Source organism: Cygnus atratus, chromosome 2 (assembly GCF_013377495.2).
Source record: "Cygnus atratus isolate AKBS03 ecotype Queensland, Australia chromosome 2, CAtr_DNAZoo_HiC_assembly, whole genome shotgun sequence".
Taxonomy (NCBI): Eukaryota; Metazoa; Chordata; class Aves; order Anseriformes; family Anatidae; genus Cygnus; species Cygnus atratus.
In genome coordinates this window covers 66,620,377-66,642,885 of record NC_066363.1, presented here as the reverse complement: position 1 = coordinate 66,642,885, position 22,509 = coordinate 66,620,377, and the positions used below count along the sequence as shown (strand labels likewise).

The 22,509-nt window shown below is 41.5% G+C and overlaps 1 protein-coding gene across 4 annotated transcripts in view; it reads left to right on the top strand.

The window, feature by feature from the left end:
• The first annotated feature begins 9,144 nt into the window (after positions 1 to 9,144).
• TPPP (tubulin polymerization promoting protein) overlaps positions 9,145 to 22,509 on the top strand; it is a 66,776-nt gene continuing 53,411 nt past the window's right edge. For all 4 annotated transcript variants that reach the window (XM_035568854.2, XM_035568853.2, XM_050708582.1 and 1 more), the window contains exon 1: positions 9,145 to 9,263. The gene's annotated coding sequence lies outside the window, so the exon portion shown is untranslated. The remainder of the gene's footprint in view (positions 9,264 to 22,509) is intronic.

Here is a 22,509-nt window from a genome sequence, read left to right as displayed (position 1 = left end):
ATATACCTGGTGAAAATTTGATTCCTCATCTTTCATAAGTCTGATATACTAGGAGCTTCTGGTCTGAATTTTTGTGCTGCTTTTAAAGGTATATTTCATGATGCAAAATACAGTTGTAATCAAAATCAACTGTGAGAGCCACCGAGGAAATTTGTCAGGTAACTGAAATCAAAGTCTTGATAAAGTTTTTATCTAGGAAGGTTTGTTCACTCAAACCAGGATGTTTGTGGTTGGGACTGTTTCCTTTCCCTCTTGATCTCCCTCTGAGATGCTTCCTCCACCCCTTCCCCAATCCTGCTCCTTAGGGATACGTGTTTTCTGTTTGAACATAACATGTAATGTTATGTTCAATTTATTACAACTTAAAGGACTTCTGTTACGATGCTTGTGTAAGGAATTATGATGGCCTTTTCCCCTTTATGGATTAGTAGCATGCTCTTTCTGTTGCCATGAGTCATTTGTGGACTACCACCTGAATTGAATCAAAGACATAATCAATTCTTTTTTGCCCCTCCCCCAGTCAGGTTGGCACAATATTCAAGGGAACAATGTTCTACTTAAAGGTTAGAAGTAAAAAGGGGGAGTCAGAAAACAGAACTCTCAAAATCAGCATTGCCTGTAAAGCCTTTTCTGTCTTCGTCAGTTATTTTATGAACTCTTGATTGCTGAAGCTCTGACACCTATGATTCTCTCAGAGTGCAGATCTACAGCATACTCCTCACACACAGTGCCAGTACATCTTTCTGGTGTCTCACCTTAATACTGAAAGGAAACGCTAAGACTTTGATAAGATATTCAGTTGATTTATCAAAGTATCTTACCTAAGTAATTCTTTGGTATAAAGATCTTATTTTTGTAGTTCATCGTGATGTCAAAAGTTTTGGTAACATAGAATGTTTGCTGGCTAATAGCACTGTTTGTCTGTTAAAATTCAGAAGGTCTGCAAGCTCTTTGACTTCTACAGAGTGCATATATTGTGTTGGACAAAAAAAAAAGTTGTTGTCACAACAGCTAGAATGGGCAGGAGGGAGAACAGTTAGAGGTCATACCAGTAACTTGTGATAAATATATTCTCATCTCTGAGGGAAAATGATTGTATTTGAGTATATAGTAAACATGTTCCAAAAGGCATGTTTGGCAGGGGAGGATTTATTTTTTATTTTTTTAACTCAGACAGTAGATTTGGTATAAAACAATTTGTGGGATGTTTTGGAAAGGCAAATGAAACGCAAATGTTAATGTATGGTAGGCTTTAAGTGGTGATGGAGGTTCAGGTTTGTGAGCAATGTTTTATTTTTAATTATTAATTTGTTATCTTTCAGATACCATCTGATGTTCACTCTTATGTTACTAGAAGTAACCTATGCCACCAGTCTGATTCCAGGCTTATTTCATGAAAAAATATTATAGCAAGAAATAAGGAGAATATGAATTCAGCTAATAACAGCTTTTAAAGCCAAGAGGACCACATTTTACAAGTAGATGATTTCTATCACACTTTCATATTTTTATATCATTTTAAAATTAATTCTTGATTAGCAATGATCTCAGAGAGGAATATTTAAAAAAAAAAAACTAGCCAAGCTCTTCTTCAGGTACACATCAAAATGACTGGCACTGTCTCTTCAGCATTTGGATAACTGAATACATCTAATCAGGTTTACAGTGTTGTTACCATTAATATGTGATTTGTGAGAGAGAGAGAGAGAAAGTTTAGATCTCCCATTACATGCTGTATTGAGAAAAATTCTTAAGTCTTATCACAAAATCACAAGATGGCATATTTTGCAAGGGACCTCTGGAAGTCATCTGGTCCAACCAGGGACACCTAGAACTGCTTGTTCAGGACTATGTCCAGATTGCTTTTGAGTAGATCTGAGGAGGGAGACTCCACAACTTCTTTTGGCAACCTGTACAAGTGCGTCCTGATGTTCAGAGGGAACTTCCCATGTTTCAGTTTGTGCCCATTGCCTCTTGTCCTGTCACTGGGCACTGCTAAAAAGAGCCTAGTTCTATCCTGTTTTTACCCTCCCTTAAGGTATTTATATACATTGGCAAAATTCTCCTCTCAGCCTCCTTTTCTCCTAGCTGAATAGCTCTGGGTCTCTCAGCCTTTCCTCACAGAAGAGATGCTCCAGTGGTTTCATTATCTTTGTGGTCCTTCACTGTACTCTCTCCAGTAGGTCCACATCTTGTACTGGGTAGCCTAGAACAGGAGACAGTACTCCAGGTGTAGCTTCGCCAGGACTGAGTAGAGGGGAAGGATCTCTTCCCTCAGCTTGCTAGCAATGTGTGCTGATGCAGTGCAGATTAGTCCTGCAGTTTTTTCAAGCAGCAGCACTTTGCTGACTCATATTCAATTTGGTGTCCACCAGGACATCCAGGTTCTTTTCTGTCAATCTGCTTTCCAGCTGGGTTGGCCATCAGCCTGGGGCTGTTCCTCCCCAGTTGCAGGACTTTGCACTTCTCAGTGAACTGCATGAGACTCTTGTCAGCCCACTTCTCCAGCCTGTCGGATGTCTCCTCCAGATGGCAGTATGGAGCACTAGCCATTCCTCCCAGTCACCTGCAAAGTTCCTGAGGAGTCTGTCCCATCATTCAGATTGCTAATAAAGAAGTTGAACAGGACTCAGTCAATACTGGGACTCAGTATTGACTAGTATACTAGTAGTTACTGACTTCCAACTAGACTTTGATGATAAATATGTTCACAAAAGTTTGTTTTGTTTTTTTTTGGTAAAATATACACAGCCGGCAAGCAGTAGTAACTTTTTTTTTTAAACCAGTAAAAAATAAGCTGCAAGAATAAGCACTCAGGCCAAAGATAATGTGGGAACAAAAGCAGTATCTGAATTGTGGAACTGGGATTTGGTATTTTCTCTACAAGTCAAAATGCTTTCTGTGACTCCACAATGTGAGTTGTATAAAGCCTGATTAGGCAACTTATTGGATAGGAACCTGATCTGATGCATAACCAGAACTGAGGTACTGTATGTAATAGAAACATCACTACTTTTTTTTTTTTTAAGGGAATGAGTGCTACATGAATTAACCTTCTACAGAGACAAAAACCTCTCCCATAAATGTTAAATGTTGGTAAGGGGACACAGACTTGTGGGATTGCATAGATCTTCACTCTTTGTTTTGCTGTCCATGTGACGTGGTCTTATCTCAGAATTTACATCTGCACTATTATAGAAAGTTTTGCTACTGTGTGTTTAAGCTCTTGTTTACACCCGCTCCCATAAATGTCTCTGAATACAATATCCTTAACATAGTCACCTTCTTCAATCGACGTTCCCTTAGTTTACAAAACACACAGGCTGAAAAGGGAAGAGTCAGGGTCCTAAGGCCTAGCTTTCCTGTTCCAGAAAGCTGGAAGACCAGAGGTTGCCTTTTTTGTTTGTTTTTTTTTTTTTTTTTTTCAGAAAGTAATTTTTGCTGTCTTTGAAACACCTACAGAAGAAAAGCTTGGAGTTGGGCCTAGATTCAGTATTGCCATTAACATGCCCCTGTGACATGGTTGGTCAGGATAACTGCACTCCCAATCATATATTGTCCAGTCAATGGGCACAAATTAGAATAATCTGTCTCCCTCTTCACTCTGTTTATTAGGTATTTATACACATTGCTAAGACCACAACCCCCCCCCCCACCCCCACCCCCCCCGAGACATCTCCTCAACCTGAACAGTTCCAGCTCTCTCAGCCTCTCCCTTCATCATCTTTGTGGCTCTGTGCTGGAATCACTCTAGTAAGTCTGTATCTCTCTTGTACTGAGGAGCCCAGAATGGTACTTCAGATGTAGCTTCACCAAAGCTGAATAGAGAGGAAGGATCACCTCTCCTGATCTGCTAGCAAAGCTGTTCTGAATGCAGCCCAGAATAATAATGGCCACTTTTGATGAAAGGGTACATCTTGTGGTTAACTTGATATCAACCAGGATGCCAAGGGCTTTCCCTGCAGAGCTTCTTTCCATCTAGTGGGCTCCCAGCACGTACTGCTACATGGGGTTGTTCCTCCCCAGGTGCATGACTTTGCTCTTTTTCTTGGAGAACATCATGAGTTTCCTTTCTGCCCATTTCTCTAGCCTGTCCAGATCCCTCTGAATGGCAGGACACTTACCTGATCTGTCAGTCACTCCTCTCATTTTTGTAGCATCTGCAGGCCTGCTGAGGTGTACTCTGCCCCATTGTCCAGATGATTAATGAAGATGTTGAACAGAATTGGATCCATCATTTAGACCTGAGGTACTATGAGTATCTTGCTTACAACTGGACTTTGCACCACTGAACATAAACATCTGCTTAGGCCCAGACCTTCAGCCAGTTCTCAGTCCACCTCACTGTCTGCTAAGTATTTCATCCTTACATTGTCACCTTCTCTAAGAGGATGTTATGGAAGACAGCATCAAAAGAATTCCTAAAGTTAAAGTAAACAATATGCACTTCATCCACCCCACTATGTACCTCATTGTGAAAGCTATCGTGTTGTTTAAGCATGGCTTCCCCTTTGTCACTCAACAATGACTGCTCTTCATCACCTTCTTGTCCTGAGGTAGTTTGCTGCTTTTTTTTTTTAAATCTATATGGATAGAGTGCCAGGACTTGGCAGAAATACTGGTAGTTGAACTAGTAAAGCTAGTAATATAGGCTTAAAAATACAAAACAAAACAAACAAAACACCTTGAACCTTTAAGGGTCGTGGAAAAAGTCTGTCAGGTAGAAAGCATATCTTACATGAATTCAGAAAGTATTCTCACTGTGCATAACATCAATACATACTCCATAATCCATCTAACAGAGCTGGAAGAAAATGAGTTCTGAGCAGCTGTTGTCCAACGTTTGATTCTACTTGATTGATTGTCTTGCTGCTACTCACAAAGACTGCAAGAAGGCAGGGCAGAATGAAGTTCCTCCTCTACATGTTTGAAACAAACAAAACTAGAAAGGGGAAGCATGCATCTCAACAGCTGCCCATCCTGGTCCACATCTCTCTACTCACATTTCAGGCTATCTTGACATCTATGTAGAAAACAAAAACAGGTTATCCCTATGCTGCCATTTTGTGCTTGGAATTCATTCAGCACTATATTGCAGGAGTAACATGACAATTCAGATATGCTGCCACCATTACTAGGGATTTATTATTGGAAATAGAAGACAATGAAACATTCTTTGTACTTAGTGGTTTGTCTTACAAAGAAGCTGCATGATAAGACTGGATACTAGTTTTGCAGGAGAAAAAACCTCAGAAGCAGTCCTGTGAAGATCAGGATGTCCAGCTCTCTGTATGCTTATGAGATGAACTGTACACCTGTTCAAAGCATGAGCAGCCAGTTTCTCCAGCAGAATACTGTGGGGAACAATGTCAAATGTTTTACTGCAATCCAGGTAAACAACATCTACAGTCTTTTCCTCATCTACTAACTGAGTCATCTTGTCATAGAAGGAGGTGAAGTTAGTCAGGCAGAACTAACCCATCATAAATCCATGCTGGCTGCATCTGATCAATCAATTTTCCTGTATGTTTTGTGGGATGACATTCAAGCTGATCCATAAGCTTCCCTGGTACTGAGGTCAGACTGACAAGCCCATGGTTCCCTAAATCCTCCTTTCTGCTCTTCTTGTAGAGTGGTGTCACATTCGCTAACCTCCAGTCAACTGGGACCTCCCCGGTTAGCCAGGACTGCTGGTAAATTACTGAAAGTGGCTTGGTGAGCACTTCTGCCAGCTCCTTCAATACCCTCAAATGAATGCTGTCAGGCCCCATAGACTTGTGAAGGTTCAAATGGTGTAATACATCACTTCCATATTCCCATTGGATTGTAGAAGCTTCATCTCATTCCCTGTCACCGTATTCCAACTCAGGGGGCTGTGTACCCTGAGAACAATTGGCCATACTAATAAATTCTGAGGCAAAAATGGCATTAAGTTCCTCAGCCTTATCCTCAGCTTTCATCCTTATCTTTCTCCTCACATCCAATAAAGGATGGAGATTCTTCTTGGTCCTCCTTTTGCTCTTGATGTATTTATAAAATGTATGCTGTAATGTGTAAATGTGTAATGTATAATCTACAAAAGCATTTTTGTCGTCTTCTACTGCTCTAGCCAAACTGAATTCTAGCTGATCTTCGGACCTCCTAATTTTCTCTCTACACAAGATGAAGAAGAAAAATCATGAAACTGTAAGAGCATGGCTTTTGTTTTTAACAGAAAGAACTTCTTTTCCATATTTAAGTTATTATCAAAATGATCTTTGTTAATCTGCTTGTTGTACTGTGTCATAAGACTTTCCTGTGATCAGTTCTAGATTTTTTGTCATTGTGTAATAATAATAAAAGTACTTTGTCAATTTATATTTCAGTCCAGAAATTAAAGATTTTAGAGCCTCTAGTTGCTGACAGAATTGATGGAGTGCATCAATGAGTTTTAATTTTGTTGATTTTACGGTACAGGAGCATTTCAAGATTCTTTAAGGTTTCCTTGCTATACTGCTAGCTATATCTGGGGCTGATATAGACAAATTCTTAAGAAAATAACTTCTAAACAATAAAATGACAATCAATGTAAGTGGGGTGGCAAAAGACATGATGGATGCTAAGAATCTCACATAAAAGTGTAGCTACAGGTCTTAAGTTAGCATTTCTAATGAAAAGAGATATAGCTGGTAATAAGTTCGCATACAACTGCTTTTAACTTATTAACTCAGTGTTTCACTAATCCTTAAATGAATGAGATTTTTGAAATTTGAAAATGAAAGGGAAGGGGAAATTTTTAAAAACTGTTATACTCATGAATTTCAGAGTATTTTTACTTTAAGCATTTTCTGGAAAGTGGAAAAAAAGTCTTTGTTCAACTGAAATTTTAGATCAACTGTGTTATGTTATTTGACTTAAAAATATTTAGGTATGTTAGATAACATTAAGGTCTGCTGTTTATATTTAAATAAAAATGTCAACCTAAAGCAAAGTTCACATTTTATGAATTGTTCTGTCACTCCCTTTTCCATCAAATGGAATGTATGAAATGCCAGTCTTTTAAACAAATATGCTCCCTCTCTCGTTCCCTTAAATTATCAGTTTTCTAAGGTCTAACAGTGAGACAACTTTATATTTTTCCTGAAGCTCTAGATGGGGAAAGTTGTTTTTCCTTGTAGGAATGGTGGAATTTTTGTTAAGTGAGGATTTTTAAAATCATTTTTATAATATGACACTCTATGGTTGTAGTTAAGATTTACAACACGTTTTAGTACAAAAATAATTTGTTTTCAAAGCTTGACAAAGGATATGGAGCTTAGCTTTAATATATTTTTTTCTCTTTAAACTGTGCGCTAAAGGAAAAAGTTGCATAGTTTAAGGGAACAAGTAATCTGTATTTTCTTTCCTTTAACCAATGCTGTATTTTGAAAGGAACCCAGTAGGAAACATAATAACTTTGCACAAAACAATAAAGCAATACGTATTTGTAGTAAGATCAGAAAAGTTAATATGTATAAGTTCCTCTCCTTTCTCCGATTTTTTTTTTCTTCTTCTTTATCCTGCTGCTATCATGATTCTGACAAAACCGTAATCAAATCTAATCTATCACAATCAAATTTGAGTGATTCTGCATGTATTTTGCTACTAGAAAGGAACATGGGCTGCCATGAAAAATTCTGTTAAGAGAAACATTATTACAGTCTACACTCTATGAGGTAGGGGAAATAGTTGAAAACATTGTAGCATCAGCCCCACATTAAACATTAGGTGAGTATTCTCCACTGGGCTACTTGCTATACCTCATTTTTTGTTAATCTGTATTGCATTCATTTTTGCATTCAAAACTAGTCTCTCATTTACAAACCGTACCTTTCTTAATCTGTTTTTCAGTTGCAGGGTAGGGAATCTTTCTGAGGCAGCTCAAGTTTCATAAAGGGTAGATTTCCTGTGCCTCATGGTAAAAGAGAAAACTTGTGAAAAAAAACAACATGATTTTGGTTTGCACTCTCAAAAGAGATTACAAATGTGTATGTCATACCCTACTGTAAAACCTATACCTGTAGTGCAGCCAAACTCAATCCTAATGTGAAGAGGCCTTAAAGCATTTATGAAGTGCTGGGTCATGCCTTAGAATACCAGAATAATAATATAAACTAGTTTAAAAATTATTATTCCAGTGTCTTAGTGCAAATATATATATAGACTTTTAAAAAGTCAGCTATATAACTATCTTGCATTTGAAAGATTGAGGCACCACTGCTCATTATTTGAATCTTTTTTCTTTTCTTCCTCATTTCTGCAGAAGGATTATTTTATTTCCAATACTTTAGCATAGCAATTACCAAGTTATGGTCCACTTAGATCTGGTGGACTCTGGTTTGATTGGACTCTGGTTATAAATTCAGAAGTGAGGATGCATGACATCATTAGACTTCTGCCAACTCCTGAACTGTCTCTTTTTAAATATTTTTGAGTGGATTTCTCCACACTGGTGCATCTGTTTACTGTGTCAACCCTAGACCTGGTCCTAAGCAGGTAGTGAGGTGGGAGACACAGCGTTTTGCGGAACACCTACTCCACTGCACAGTCCAGCCCATTCCTTTTTAGTTAATTATTTTTAATTGTTTGTTATTTGTCAACAAGCACAATTTATGACAAAATAGGCAGCCATCAGGATCAGAACCTGACAGAGGCGGCAGGACACAGGACCTGTGTCCTGCCAAGATGTTCCTTGGTTTCTGAATTTCCCTCCTGAAGGGAGCATAGGATACTAGAAATGGCAGAAGCCGCTACACCTGGCCTCAACTCTCATACTACCCGATGCAGGTTAACGCATGCACGCGCCCACCCCGTCTCTCTTAGCTCCTAGCGGTGGGAGCGGTAAGGAAGTTATCTCCTCCCGCTCGCGCGGCCTCCCGTCTACCTCTCCCTGGCCACCTGCTGCCGAGCACTGGGTAATAAGCAGGGAGGAGAGGAGAAACGCTGCTGGCAATAACCAGCCATTTAAGGCAGCAAAGGCAGAGGCTTCCCCTAGGCTGATTCATTACCTCACGCTTCGGGGAAGGCGCGAGCGACCGGCAGCTAGACAGCCCATCTGGCCTATGGAAGAGAGCGGCAGAAGGGGTCGGGCAGGCGGTGCCGAGCGCTGGCCAATGCCTGGACAGCGAGGGCGGGAGTTTGGCTGAGCCGCCGCGCCGGCTTGAGACGGGCTCCCAGTAGCGCCGGAGCCAGAGAGAGAGTCAGGTTAGGCTGGTAGGACTTGCTGTTCCCTCGGAGAGCCGGCGGTAAGTACGCGCTTCTTGCGGGTGAAGCAGTTAGGCTCCTGAGCTCGCTCGCTCGCTCCCTCCCTCCCCCCTTCTTTTGAGCAGGGATGTTTCTTGCCCCCACCCCCTCATTAACCGAATGCAAATTAATTAGCCAGCAAGCTTTTTCAGCTTGCCGGCTAATTAGTTTGCATTCGGTTAATGAGGACCCAAGGGGAGGAGGCGGGAATGTTGAAGTAGCTGCACAGCACTGTCTCTTGTCTGTGGTGCCTCGGTGGGATCAGAGTCTCTCCCAATAAGGCAGGGGTGCGCAGCCCTATGCTCCGTGCTGTCGTTATGTAACAGTCTCGGGGGGCCGCGGGCAAGGGTGCGGTTGCTTCTTTTTGCAGGAGTAATCCATTACTGCTCCCCCTCTTCTATTTCGTTCCTTTTTTCCCACGAGACCCATGTGGAGGGGAGAGGGGCTACGTGCAAAGCTGCTTTCGTTCCCCTGGCCCGCCGATCGGGATGGGGCCCCCAGTATCTGGCCTCAGCGGGTTCCTCCCGCTGCCGCACGGCGAAGAGACGCGCGATCGCAACCTGTGCGAGGGAGAAAGGGGTTGCTTTTTAGCTCCTGGGGACATTGCAGTAACAGGTTAATGGATGGGCGGTGCTGCTGGTTGTGCGCGGCTGGCTAGCCCAGGTCTGGGTGAAGGTTTCTCCCAAAGGAGCTGGAAGAAAGATCCACCTTGCGTGCAGACTAAATAAATTAATTTCTATATGTGCTTTGGAGCCGATATTCTGTTTTTAGTTATTATCGGGAGACGACAATAAAACCTTTGCCCCTGCAGGGCTACCTTATTGCATTCTTGTGCAGAGCAAGCAGTCAGTCCCCTTTTGTGAAGATGGATGGGTAGAGAAGCTTTTTTTTTTTTTTTTTCTTCCCATCTCTGAAATGCCCAAGGAGCTTTGCCATTGAGAACCGCCCCTATATGACGTTCTCCATGAAAACTAGCATCTGGTATCAGAGAGTATTTACAGATTGCAGTATAACACCTGCAGGTATAAAGCTGAGAGCAGTACTCTGTGTTGAAAACCTGGATGAAACAAAATATTGTGAATTAATTGGTTCTCCCCGACCCTGGCTAACTAGTTTGAAAACCAGTAAAAACAAAAACACCAAGTCATCTGAAACATTAACAACTTTGTATCTTGCAGTAGATGCTGCTGGCAAGCATCTTACCTGTTAACGTTTTGCAGGGTCTACATAGGGCAGGTGTGTGTGTGTGTGGTGGGCAGGGGGTGAAATTCTTGCTGATTTTACAGAGGCTTGTATAACTGCTTATATTTGTTTAGAAAGAAAAGGAAGGGCCTGGCCCAAAATGAAACACATGATATGAGACTGTATATGTGTCTATTTTCACTGATTTTTTTATTGAGTCTTCACACTATTTTCTCAACAGGTATCATTAAATAGAATCCTTTAGAAAGCTGACAACTGTTAGCATGCTAAACAAGCATTAACGTTTGGGGAATTTTTCTGCTAGAGCTGTGAAAACCTGGGGGAAAAATTGAAAGATACACTTTCAAAGTCTCGGGCTTAAATTAGCATGACTGTTTACTGAATATATTGAATATATGCCATGTATTTATTCTCAGAATGAAAACAGACATTTTTAAAATCCTTTAGTGATGTATCGAATGCTTTTGTACCTCTCTGGGTCACAGTCATATACCTTTAGAAAGTCCATTATTTATAACTGCTGAAATGTGCATCTGTTATTAAATCATAGTACAGTTCAATGCTTAGACAGCATGCCATGCAAGGATAAAATTGCTGATAAAGTTCATGTGAGAATCTCCTGCAGTGTTTGCACTTGACCCTTGTAAATGTAAGAAAAGGTTTTTATAAAATAAATGGAAATTTATAATAAATACACATAATATTTATAATAAATTTAAATTTTAATATATTATAAAAATAAATTTATAATAAATACACATCCAGCAGGTAATTGTTTCTGCTTGCCTCATTTAAGCTGTGGATTTTCTGTGGTGAAAAATAATGTCTTATTTTTTAATCACAGATGTATTAATTCCATTTATTTTCTGTAATCAGCTGTGTGTCGGAAATTGTTTTTACATGTACCTTGAGATTGACTGGGGGAGAAAAAAAGACTCTCAGGAAGGAGAGAGGCAGGCAAGCAGCACTGTCAGTTTGTGTTTAAAAAGTGTATTCTTAGAATACGTAGAGACAATGAGTTGCACTTGATGTTGTATCCGGGAGTCCTTTAGAGAATAAGCCATATGATGCTTAAGTGTTCTGGTATCCCAGGGCACTCTTGGAGAAACCTGTGACTAATGGTTTGATTTTGGAGGGGATTTTTTTTTTATTTAACTGGACTAAATACTGAAGCGTTGAAACAAAAAAGATCTACACTGACCCAAAATAAAATATTTTATCTTCTGGCAACTTATTTTTTACTCTTCCTTAAATTTAAGATCCGGAGTTCCTTTTGTTTTAAAACTGAATATTCATTTCAGTGCCAAAGAGTAACTTTTTGCAGGTATATGATTGTGACCCAGGGAGGTACAAAAGCATTCAATACAGCACATTATTTCAGTTTTGGGGAGAGGGAGAATGTGTGGGGGAAGGATCTGTAAAAACAATTTGAAAAAAAAGCGGCTCATCACTAAAGGCACACCCAAACCTATAAAAACTGTGGAGTAACAAGTACGCTTCCAACAGAAATAACTTGTCCATACACAGAAGTACTGAAAGAATTTCCCACTGCTGTGTAGTCTAAATCCTGGAATGCTTTGACATAGTAGTGAAAGTGGCTGTACATTGAGAGGATGTTATTGGTAAAATACCCCAATTTATATACACAGGGCTTGTACACACAGTACAGGCCAAGTATGTGTAGACTGGTTAGGTTTCAGGACAGCTTTTCTGACTTTTTCTCAGGTTCTGGATGGAGTAACACAGTCTGATTTTTGTGCTGGTCATTTTTCTTGGGTTGCAGTGATAAATTCCATCAACAGATGGGAAATCTTTCTCTTTTGTTAGTTGTTATGTGTTCTGGGTGAGCAATTCAGTTTGCTTCTGCTAAGTGTGTATCTTATCTGTGTCAGGGCTCTGAAGTGGAAGTGGAGAAGCCTAGGTTCTTCCTCTTGCCAGTTGTTTTAAGGTTCCCTTTTATTTTTATTCTCCTTTGTCTCCTGCCTCATGGTTTTCTTGAGTAATATGAATTTTACCTTGTCTGGATTAATGCTAGCAACTGAGAGTACACAGATCAAAACCTCATAGCATTAAGTTGCAACAAAAAGAGATTATTTTTTTAATCTGCAGTACAGCTGGTTTAAATAACCTTAAGAAGCTGGACACTTCACTCAAGTGATTTCAATCACCTGACAAATTACATTGATGGAATTCATTAAATCTCTCAATTTAAAATGTCTTGGTTCATGGTTTTTGTAGCTCGTATAACATCTCCCCTTCTTTGATCATAGGTGATGTTTTTTGACTTTTCAGTCTTAGAGTGCTTTCAAGCCCTGTAAAGTCTCTTAGCTTTTCTCTGATCAAATTTTTCTCTGATCAAATTTTATCCTTCTCAATAGCGTCAGCTTGGTTCTCGTGGTATTTTTACTTAATGTTACACAAAGCTCCCTGTCTTACTAATTTTTGAAATGATCTCCCTGGGATGATGCTTAATGTTGTTGTGGTTTAACCTGGCAGACAGCTAAGCACCACAGCTACCTTTGCTCACTTCGCCCTTCCCAGTGAGATGGGGGAGAGAATTGGGGGGGGGAGTAATACTTGAAGGTTGAGATAAAGACAGTTTAATGGGATAGAAAAAGAAGGGAAAATAATAAAGGTAAAGGAATATACAAAACAAGTGATGCACAATGCAGTCGCTTATCACTTGCTGACTGATGCCCAGCCAGACCCTGAGCAGCACCACCCTGCACTCCCTCCCCAGCAAACCACCCCAGTTTATTGTTCCACATGACATCATATGGTATGCAATATCCCTTTGACCAGTTTGTGCCAGCTGTCCTGGTTGTGTCCCCTCCCAGCTTCTTGCACATCCCCAGTCTCCTTGCTGGATGGGAGGTATGAGAAGCTGAAAAATCCTTGACTTAATGTATGCACTTCTGTGCAACAACTAAAACATTAGTGTGTTATCAGCATTATTCTCATCCTAAATGCAAAGCGCAGCACCATACCAGCAACCCCACAACAGAAGGGTCCTCTGAGAGACCAGGCAAGGTAGACCCCTGTTTAATTTCCTCTTTCTCCAAGGCAGCTATGCCCACCCTTTTAGGTCCTTGAAATATCCTCTCCTGAGATAGTCTATGCCAAGGATGCATGGAGCCTCTGGGCCAATCATAATGGGTTCTCTTCCACTCATTCCCAGTTAGACTCACTTCAGCCTCCAATACCAATAGCTGTTGGGATCCCCTTGTCACTCCAGGGGGCTATATGGATGGCATTAGGGTACACAGTGCACCAGTGTCCACTAGAGCCTTATATTCCTATGGGTCTGATGTACTAGGCCACTGAATCCACACAGTCCAATAAATCTGATTGTCCCTTTCCTCCACCAGGCTGGAGGCAGGGCCCCTCTGGTCCTGGTCATAGTATTCATTACTGTCTGGGATACTGTCCGCTGGAAACTGGAGCAGCAATTTTCCCACAAAAATCCCCTTTTGTGATTGTTTTTCCTTGCAACTCATGTACTCGTGCCTCTAGGATCAAGGTATTTTATACTTTCTTTGTTTCGGAGTTGGGCAGACAATTAATCCATCATGTGTTCCGCTCTGTCTGTCCAGGTCATTACTGCTGATGAGTTGGCATATGATGATGTATGGTGCACTCCATACAAATGTCTGCCACATGGGTCATGTGCACTTGACTTCATCTGGATTTTTGGATATCTGGTCATTGTCTAGGTCATCATGAATCACCTCCAGTGCTGCTAATTCCTTTAGGAACTGGATATCTTTCTCCATGGTCGTCCACTGGCCTGGGTGACATAACATCTTCCTTGAGAAGGGATACCTTTCCTTCATGCCTGACAGGAGTCACTTCCAGAGGATGAGGGCTTGTGCCCCTTTTCCAATCACTTTGTCAATAACTCCTTCCCTAGAGAGGGATCCCAGCTGCTTAGCTTGCCTGCCCTCTTATTCCATACTGCTGGTCTTGTTATCCCAGCATTGGAGCCGCCAGTTGACAGTGTGCTTACCTTGTTAGCAGCTCAAATCTTTTCACGTATTTTGCAGCTCACCCAGGGATAGGGATTGGGTGGTTACTGCTGCATTTACAAGTTCTGCCTCTTCTTCCTCCTGTTCCTGTGATGGCCGTACTTTGGAGTAGCCTGCCTCATCCTCTTCTTCCTCCTTCCCCTTCTTAGCAGAGTTTCTTTCCTTACCAAACAAGCTGATTTTCATATTCATTGCTTATTCTCTCATATAGGGTGACTGATACCTGCACAAGTTGGTTCAGTGGTCGAGCTGCAGGGCCCATCATGGGGGTTGGAGTAGTGTTGAGTGTAGCTTGGTAGGCATGGGCCAAGCCCCAGCACATTGCAGTGATTTGTGACTCTGGGATTGCCATGGTTACAGAATATTTTTTCCAAATATTGTACTAGTTTTTCAAGATTCTGAATTTGTTCAGGGATTAAGTCCCAAAATCCTGAAGGTGCCCATTGTCCTAGGTACTTGCCCATATCCTCCTAACACTCCCTGCCACTTGTAGCTATCCTGCCTCAGGACAGACCTCTGGTGGTATTCTTAAATAGTTGTTTAACCATAAACAAAACCAAAAACACATTCAGGAGACATAGCAATAGGAACATGCTGGGTTCAACATCCCAAGGATATTCAAAATTCTCAAGGGCTCTTGTGGCTAGCTTGGAGGGGAAGAGGATGGTGAAGGAGAAAGGGAAGGTAAAGGAGCAGGGGAAAGTGTCCACCCTTATATCCCCCATTCATCGTCAGTGAGGTTAACTCTCCAAGGAGAAAAGGATGGGGGGAAAAAAAGGGTAAAATTTGTGGGATGAGATAAAGGCAGTTTAATAGGACAGAGAAGGAAAGGAAAATAATTATAATAATGATGGTAAAGGAATATACAAAACAAGTGATGCACAATGCAGTTGCTTACCACCTGCTGTTTGATGCCCAGTTAGGGTCCGAGCAGTGCCCCCCCCGCCAACCACCCAGTTTATTATTCCATGTGATGTATGGAATATCCCTTCAGCCAGTTTGTGTCAGCTGTTCTGGTTGTGTTCCATCCCAGCTTCTTGTGTATCCCCAGCCTCCTTGCTTGTAGGGAGGTTCAAGAAGCTGAAAAGTCCTTGACTCAGTGTATGCACTTCTGTGCAACAACTAAAACATTAGTGTGTTACCAGCATTAATTCTCATCCCAAATGCAAAGCACTGCACCATACCTGCAACTAGGAAGAAAATTAATCCCATCCCAGCCAAAACCAGAATAAGTATTTAAAGAAATGTGTGGATAGTACATTAAGCTAGCTCTACAAATGTAATATTTCAAATCAGCGAACTTGCACTTACTTAATCCTACAGCGATAATAGGCCCAGAATGTTATCTGGAAGTTGTATAGCTATTGCAGAAGCAGGTATTGTCTTCCAGTCTTTTTGGATCCTGTTTCCCTACTCTTTTCTTGATATGCCATGAAAAACTATTTTATCTAAACAGTTAAGGCTCTTTTGTTGTGCTTTAGTCAGCCCGAGTATCTTTTTATCCCTTTTGAAAAGTGTCATATTTACTCTGTTGTTTGAAGGGTGTTCTAGAGACCATCTTGCATCCTTGCCTGTGCGTGGAATTGCTGAATATTTGTATATATTTGTGTCCTTATTATTTCTTTAATACCAGCGGCAGTCCAGCAGAACTCAGAATGAATGTAAGCAGGATTCTCAAATAGAATAGAGTCATGTAATGGAAAAAAAAAAGTGTAATAGATCTCACCAGTGCATAAATATCTGGTGGATGCCTGCACTGAAGCTGCTGTAGTTGAAACTTGTGCAAAGAATGTGGTGGTGTTACAAGAGGTCGTAGAGCTAGTTAAGAGTTACTTAGGTAGAGAGAGAATTTTTATGTAGTAGTAAGTGTTATCAGGTGAAACGTGTTCGTTAAAAAAAAAGTTCTAATAGAACTGTTGCTGATAAGGGTATGTATATATGCATATACATGCTTTATTTATAAAGAGGTGATGTATTGTGAGTGATTCTTTGGAATGGAGAAATGTAGTTTACTAAGAGCAAAACATTGTTTTGTCTGTACGTGGTATTGTAGCAGTAACTATGGAAGTGAATAGTGATCGTTTTTAGAAATAGAATAGTAACAGGTAAGCAGTGAAAATAATCTCTTTGCTTGATAATGTATTTTCTAAGGTTGTTTCTTTCATGGAATGTACAGCTTCATTGGTGTCTGACACATTGATTCGCTAAGGAAAAAGACTGGACAACTTGAGTAACCAACTTTTGGTTGCTCTGTGTGTTTCCAGCTGAAGAGCTGCTGTTTCCAGACTAACGCAGCTGGATGATCTAGCCAGCTTTACCCTTGTCCATAGTGCTAGATACACGTATTTTATTATAGAGAAGTCATGGTTTAGCCATGCAGTTCCTCATAAAGCCTGTGAAATGATTTAATTAAGTAAAGATAGGTAAAATGTAGATAGGGTTATGTTAGTTATACTTGGTCTGTAGTGTTTGCTGTTTGTTTTTCTTTTGTGTTTTATGCTAGAGAAAATGTCTGGTTCATTATCACAAGTGGAGAATATATGCCTAGAGCAGAACTCAGAAGAAGAACATCTTAATTCTGATTGCTACTGTGAGTAACACTCCGTAGCCAATAACTTAGGCTCAGGCGAGGATCTCAGTGAAGTAGTAATTTATTCGCGATTGCAATGGCGGGCGCCCCACAAGCAGGAAAGCGCACCTACTAGTTCCAAAACACAGTTTATATACTTTTTGATGACAGGACCCTCCCCTGTTTCCCCACTGGAGTGGGTAATCCAGGTTCACAATCTATCTGATGCTTCACAGACAATGCCTGGCCTTCAGTTGCCGGCCTGTTTTTGAGGTGGTAATGTTTTCTCCCCTTATCTGGCTTGACTTAACATAGTGATTTTCACCTGATTGCTCTAAGGAGTCTGGTTGTCTGCATTTACGAGGTCACCTGCTGAGCTTTCTTATCACTGTAAGCATATCTCAATATCACATTCCTTCCTTCTAAACAATGTAACACTGCAAAAACAACATTTCTATTCCCACAATTCCCCCCTTTTCTCTTTTTATAATTTGTTGATTTTTGCAAAATTTTTCTCTAAGGTGTAATTTGGTAGATGTCTTCCTCTTCTTCACTTTCTTTGCTTTCCATTTCCTCTAATATCATCATCTTATCTGAGTAGGGTGGTGGATCCATGGTCATTTGTTTCAAAAGTGCAGTTTCAATTAACCGCTGGACAAGTCCCCTTACACAGGGGATAATGCAACAACCAATGGCTGTCAAAACTCCTGCTACTACAATCAAGGATGTAAATATGGACACTACCATCCCTTTCCATTTACCAAACCAAGATTCCAACCATCCTGTGATGGAAGTGTCTGCTCCTGAGTTTTCTGCCAATTCATTGGCAAGGGTAGTAAGCCCTTGCAATGCTCTAGTTACTGTGCAATCCGGGGCAGTATTGTTAGGGATAAAAGTACAACAACGGTTGCCCAGCATCACGCACACACCACCTTTCTCCGCAAGAATCATATCTAATGCTATTCTGTTTTCCCAAGCCATTTTGCTGGTGGCATCTAGTTGTTCAGCGATTCCTCTTATCGCATCTCTTGTATAGCTTATGAATCTCTGGTGATTATAATAGATATAATTAATCCAATCCACATTTTTATTAATTGTTACCCACCAGAACAGTGACTCAAACCCTGCAGCAATTTGATTCCTGGCTTTATGTTCATCAGGAACTCCTCTAGGCACCCCTATAGAATCTATGTATACTCTATCATCAAATGATATTCCTAAGCCTCTTTTACTTCTTCTGGGTATTTGTGATGTTTCTCTTTCAAATGCCAGGGTGAAGGGTATAGCTAATTGAACAAGTGCACAAGTGCCTCCCCAGTTAGATGGTAGGGTGGACCGTAAGATCTTCCTTCCACAGTACCACCAGAGATCTGCCCTGGGGATCTCAAGTCTTGAGCAGTTTCCCATCAAGTCCTTGGTAGCATTCAAGGTGCCTCGTGCACAAGGGCAAATTCTCCCAGGATGACGGGTAGCACTCACACCCTGCCGTGAGAGGCAAGCTGTATGGTTACCTATAGCTGTAGAGAATACAGGGGGAACCCTGATATTGCTATCATGCAAGGAAGGGAACAGCAAAGAGAGAGACTTACAGGCCTCATTTCCCCAGGCAGTCTTTTCTTGGTACAATGCAATCATACATCGCATCCCCTGGGAATCCTTGGTCCACCTCAATGGGCAGGGCACTATCTGGGCAATCGGTCATCCCGAGGCACAAGCATAGCAATTGCTATGGTTGAGACTCTGGACAGTATATTTGACCCATTCTATCCAGGCATTCACATCGCCATACCCTGTTTCAATCTCAAATGTTTGAACTGCCGCATTTCAAAGAGGGCCTCCTGTTTTCTCTCCTGTTTTCTCCTTGCAGTTTCTCCCTTTCTCTGATGGAAATAGAGGATCGTTTCCATACAGCTATTCTCAATCTGGCTGTTGGGTCTCTCCCAGTTATTTGTTCTCTCTGCTCAATTGTCGTTGGGCATTTAAATCTCCACAAGCTAACACCTCACAAGCATCAAACATGACAGGATTGTGGTACATAACCCTCTGTCACATTCACCCATATTTTATGCAGGGTATCCCGTCTTACTATTATCTGGTCATGCCTTTTCCAAGTTGCCAATTGACCAAGGCTTTCTCTGAGGCCTACAATCACTAAAAACAAAATTAATAATTGATTTTTCCCTGTCATTATTTTTAAACCTTAGGTTTCCAAATAATTATCAATACAAAGAATAAGATGTACACTACTACTATAACAAACCCCCCTTGGGAGCACTTCAATTCACTATAGGTCTGTCCTTTCTCTCAATCACAAGTCACACTCATTAGCTACCTGTGAAAAATAAAAGGTTAGTTTACAATTGTAAGCTTTTATCCAGCTCAGAGTCCACTATGAGATTTTTTCTCTTCGATTTCAGCTTCCAACAAGTCTTCTGTAGGAACAGCTTCCCAGGTACTAGGGTCGACAGATGCCTTCACTGGAGCATAGTGAGTCCAACCTTTTTCCGCAGTTCCTATGGCTGTTTCAGTGGTTAGTAGTACTTGGAAGTGTCCTTCCCATTCAGGCCAGAGTTGATCTTTTCCAGGTCTGAATCAGGACCCAATTTCCCACGGGTCCTGAGAGATGACAAAGAAGAGGACAACCCCAGAATACAGTTCTTAAGAAAACTCTCATTGTTTCGAATTGTGGTATCTCATCCCTTCTGCCAGATAGGGTAATCCGAACAGCATCTCATACGGTGAAATTCCTATATCGTTTCTTGGTGCTGTTTGAACCTGTAGGAGTGCTAAAGGTAAGCATTTTACCCAAGGAAGTTGGGTTTCTAACACTAATTTAGTTAATTGCTTCTTTAATGTCTGGTTCATTCACTTTACCTTCCCAGAAGAGGAGGGGTGCCAGGGGGTGTAAAAATCCCACTCAATCTCTAAGGCCTGCATTAACCCTTGCAGTACTTGTCAACGTGAAATGACTTCCTTGATCTGAATCAATGTTTTCAGCTATCCCATATCTAGGGACTATTTGCTCCAGTGATACCTTAGCCACCGTGTTTGCAGTGGCAGATACGGAGGGGAAAGCTTACACCCATCCAGTCACGTGGTCAATTAGGACAAACAAGTACTTAAGTCTCCCTGCTTTAGGTAACTCAGTAAAGTCTACCTGTATACTTTGGAAAGGTCGAATCCCTGGCTCCCGTCCCCCTCTAGGTGAGTTACGGATGACCTTTTTATTTGCCTTTTGACATATGGTACATCCTCTGCATATTTGCTTCACTAAAGTGTATATTCCTACACAGACATACTTTCTTAGCACAACATCAAACATTGCTTGCACCTCCCAATGACTCTCTTGGTGTAAAACATCATATTTGCCTCATTAGTGCTTTATTCAGCATTTCTCTCCCATCAGGGAGTATCCATTTTCCCTCAGACTTTGTGGCTCCTGATTCCTTAAATCTCTCTTAAAACTTTTTAGTTCTTTCTTAGTTTTCAACAAGTCCCTGAATCCTCTCTGGATTTATTCTTCATTTTCCCTCAGACATTAGATGCCTTAAATACCTGACTTCTCTTTCTACATATTGTAATTTATTTTTCAATACTCCCAAGCCCTGCTTTCCCAGAAAGTTGAATAGCTTGTTAGTAGCTTCCTTCACAACTGTTTTCTCCTGTCCTGACAATAAAAGATCATCCACATATTTGTAACAGTAATTCTTCCTTTGGAGGTTATAATTGCTCCAAAATCTGTTCTAGAACTTTGATTTATTTGGGCAGTGGCCCTGTAAACCCCTGAGGTAAAACTGTCCATATGTATTGTTGCTTCTGCCCCCATTTCAGGGTCTTTCCAGTCAGAGGTGAATATATCTTTGCTCTCAGGGCCTGAGAGCACTCCATTAATAACACTGTTATTCCAGTCTAACAATTTACTATTTGAATGCCCAATTTCATCATCAAATCCCTTCCCAACAAGTTAGTCCCTGCCTTGGGTACATACAATAATTGCCCAGAGATCATTTTATCCCCTAGTCTCAGCTTGGTATCCCCCAAAGGTGGCACTGTTATCCCAGTCCCTTCTACCCCCATCACTTTTAGGGTTTCATTAGTTAATTTAATCCCTGATACTTTACAAGCCAGTAATGACCTAGCTGCCCCAGTGTATTGGGTTTGATGGCAAGGTTCTGGGGGGGCTGCAGTGGCAGCCCCCACGAGGAGAATCCAGAAACCGCCCCGTGGCAGATAAGGGACAATTTCATCCGGCCCCAACGGGGCCCACCGCTGCCCAGAGCCAAGCCATGAGCAGCACAGTCCGTGCCTCTGTGAGAGCACATCCACGAAAACAAACAAACGAACAAACACAAAAAGCTGCTGCCCAACAGCAGCTGGGAGAGCGAGAGAGAAACCTCCCTGCAGACACCAAAGTCAGCACAGAAGGAGGGGGAGGAGGCGCTCCAGGCGCCGGAGCTGAAGCCCCCTGCGGCCTGTGGAGAGGCCCCTGGTGGAGCAGGCTGCCCCCCCCCGTCCCCCCCCTTCTTGATACTTGGGAAACTGACCAAACACCACAGCAAATATACCAAAACTTCTAGACTGTTACTTAGATAATGCCTACATCCTCTTTCCCTGCTCATTCAACTTTCCCAACTCATTCAAGAAACAGCTCTGTCAAACATTACATACCACACCTTTAACACCTTCAATAACCCTTTTTAACACTTCTTTTTATCTTTCTCCAGCCTGTACTTTCACCAAAGTCCTCAGCCAACTTAATTCCACACCTTTCTCCCTCCAGGATGCTGAAACAACATATCAGTATAACATATTTCATCCCATTTTCCTTCTCTCCTCCTTCTTCCACTCCGGATATTCCTACCTGAAATGGCCAGCCTGGCCACACTTAAAACATCCCATCAAAGCCTGTCCCTGCTAAGATTCAGGCCGCAACACGGGTAGCTTTCCTTGCCTGCCATTCCTTCATCTTTCTTCCTCTCTTTTCCATCCTGGCCCTGACTCCCCCTGAAGATTTTCTTCCTCTTTCTCCAACCCTCTGCCTGACTACCTGCTACACTGTCAATACCATTAGTTTCACTCTCTGCTTTTCCTTCTCATCTCCCCTCCTGACATACACCTCCAGGGCCTCCCGCAGGAGGGCCCCCCACAGTGACTGTTCACTACATCCCCCCACCTTCTGGAGCATTTTCTGTGTATCTTGCCAGGCTTTAATCACAAAATGAACTTTCAAGAGCCCTTGGGATACCGGGTCCTCAGGATTCATCCCCAAGTACTTTCTCATTCTGACCCCAAGTCTCTCATATGATTTCTGTGTTGCACACTATTATTATTCCAGCCAGGATCGGCAAGTGGGTATTTCTGCCCTGCCGGCATTACCCCTGGTCCTGGAGGATGAGCTCTTTCCCATTTTTGTATAGCAGCTCTCCTCCTGATCATTCCCATTTCTTTCCC